This window comes from Myotis yumanensis, unplaced genomic scaffold (genome assembly GCF_028538775.1).
Source record: "Myotis yumanensis isolate MYYU_CA2020_CCGP unplaced genomic scaffold, mMyoYum1.0.hap1 SCAF_4, whole genome shotgun sequence".
In the NCBI taxonomy this organism is placed as follows: domain Eukaryota; kingdom Metazoa; phylum Chordata; class Mammalia; order Chiroptera; family Vespertilionidae; genus Myotis; species Myotis yumanensis.
The window spans coordinates 59084839-59087940 of record NW_027223755.1 but is presented as its reverse complement, the minus strand read 5'-3'; positions in this window follow the sequence as shown (position 1 = coordinate 59087940).

Sequence of the window (3102 nt, the reverse complement as noted above, 5' to 3'; positions counted from 1 at the left end):
GGAAATAGAACTCAAATTTAAATCTTTCTAATGAAAGCCTATAACCTCCACCATACCATACACCATACTGCTTCTGCCCCTCTATGTACTACACAAAGACAAGTGAATTAGCCGATAAAGAGTCAAACTAGATCATTTAAGTTTTTATTTTCTTGTTTCTTCTCATCTGCACCACGTGAACATCAGAGCTGTGTTTCATAAACGCCCCTATGTCCAAGCTCCTAAGCCACAAGAGCACCATTGTGCACTAAAAATATATTTGAAAATAAACAGACTTTAGGAATAGTTAAGACAGATAATAATAGACTGATTAAAGGATGCTAGATCATTCCTGACACTGCATAAGATTAAATATGGTAATCAGATTTTGGATTTAGACAACCCCAGATAAATCCAAAGTAGAACAAGATGAGGTCTTCAAATCTCTACTTCATTTTCTTGCCTTTCAAAATACATATTTGCATTTAATTCATGTCTCCTTCAGAGCTGAGGAATTTATGAAGGCTTTACCCAGGTGAGCTGATTATATGTTCTTTTTACTTTTTTCTTCTTTTCTGTTCTGTTTTGAATGAAGCAGTCTCTATTTTAATCCTTGTTTTCATAAATTAGTTGCTTAGCAAAGGGAAACTTTTTTGAATGTTATATATGAGGACACTTTAACAATGTATTTCTTTACAGTCACAGAAAGTCCAACAGCTGTTTGTAACTGACTCTGTCATTAGAGAGGATGGATGCATCCTAAAAAGTTCTCAATAGTCAATGTGTTTAGGCCTCTTTTATTTAGGCTAAGAAAGACATCATATGCACAGTTGAATAGCTACCAGCCATATCCTAATTTGGTTATTGAAATAAATTGTGCATTTGGAAAGCAAGGAAAATGCAATTGACAAGCTAGGCTTCTAAGCATAATTGAAATTCATTCTGAATTCAAGGACGGTCAGTTTCATTTCAAAGCAATAATGTTTGTTTTGAATTCCTATATTCTGCTCTGTTTCCATTGTGGCATTAATTTACTACCAAATGTAAATTTGATTTTAATAAATCACCAAATGATTTTCTCATCTGGTTTAGTTAGTAGAATTTTTCTTCATTAACTTTACCTTAATTTCACTTATATAAATGTTTTTACTTGATTTTTAAAATATATTAACCACCCAAAACATTGTAATCTGATCTCAAGAAAGAAGACATCAAAGATTACTTTTTCCTATTACAATAATTGCAATTCCTCTGAGATTTAAAACAATTTCATAGGCAAATATTCTGGCTAATATTTTTGTGTAAATAATCCCAAATCAAACTTTGCAAAATGATCAGGAATTCAGACAGTCCTTGCCTTCCTCATTCTCACTCAGAATTTAAATATTAGATGGCTATCAATCTCCCTTTCTTCTTCCAGCATTTAAGCATTAGTTTGTTTTTTTATTCTAGTGTCAGATTACCCTAAGGTTGAATAAGTACCCTCAAATTATTTATTTGGAAAGAAAGCAAAAATAAATTTCTATTGTCTACTTATTATTTTACATATTCCATCAGTTACTAACAATTCGCTTTTTAAAATTTTTTATATGAAGGCATTTAACTTCTCAAACAAATCTGTAGTACCCATGTGAGTAAATTACAATCAGGAAATCAGCATGCTCATAAAATAGTCTTGGTGTGTTCTTTTCAAGAGGAAAATCATCCAATAACCAAATTTTTAAACAGGTCTTTAAAATGACATACCAGGAACTGAGATGTGATGGGTTAAATTCTCAACCCTCTCAACAGCCATGAAGCCTCTTTCAGAGACTGGTTTCAGATTATTTTTGCAATAGCAATAAAAATTCTCAATATGATCTGACTTGTGAAGGTATACAGTAATTACACAAAACACAATGGTATGTTGCTCCTATCTCATGGGACTGCCCACGCCTCAGTGAATTTGAGAGATGCAATGAAATGTTAGCACTGATTATCTGCCCAATATAAACCCAATCCTAATGTAATTAAATTAACCTGGCAGGTTCAATCTAACCATAATCTATCATTCTAAGTATAATTCTCATCCTTAGCCAGACTGCAATTTACAGACTTTTTTTATGATAATGGGCAAAGATACTGCACAGTAGTTCAAGCTATGCAAAAGGAAATCCAGAAAATATCAAGCATAGAATAATGTAAAGTATCGTATGGGACTTGAGTGAATAGAAATGGGTTTCCCAAAATCGATTCTGAAAGACCCTGTGCTGGTCAGGCCAGAGTAGGAGAAAACTATAATCACAGATTTCTCAGACATAGCAATTGAAAAAAATTCAGAGTAGCTAGCATTCTAATTGCAGTTGAAGAGGGTGACTTCTCTTTCTATACTGATATCTAATTTATGCATCATTCTGCATGTGGGATTAGCTAAACCTGCACTCTAATACTCCTTCTAAAACCAGAGTAAATTAAGCAAAGCAAAATACACTTCTTTAGGGTTTTCTAGTCTAACAATGTCATGATAATAATACATAGAGTAAGGCTGGACCTTCTAAAGTGAGTGACACATACCACTACTGGTCTGCAAAAATGGTTCGGATGGTGCACGATGAAGATATTTTTGTTATTTTTTATTTATTTGTTTTTGTTTTCATGAATATTTGCTACACCCCAGATTTTCACATATAGTACTGTCTAGTATGAAGCTAACGTAAAAAGTTTAATGAGTCAATAAACTATTAAGCAAATAACAGCACAGCTATTTCATGGGAGTAGTAAGACTCATGAAAGTGGTACACAAATGACTGAAGTTGGGAACAAATAGTGCAAGTTGCATTCAGTCATTCATTTCTTCACCCAACAAACGTTTATTAACCACTGTGTTCTTCCACATACTAGTATATGGAACAGGAACACATCAAAGTATAAGACAGACAAGATCTTTGTCCTTGTGGATCCTACACTTTGGTCCACATCTCTAGTGCTTCCTCAGAAGAGTAGGACAGTCTGAGGATGTATAGTATACACTGGGGTGTTTTCTCTTTCTTCACTGGGCCTCAAAGTAAATTCCCTCCGGAGTTCTGTTGGCTCAAATCAGGTTAACAATGGAGCAGCCAGGGATCTGGTTTAATCCCAGGAAGA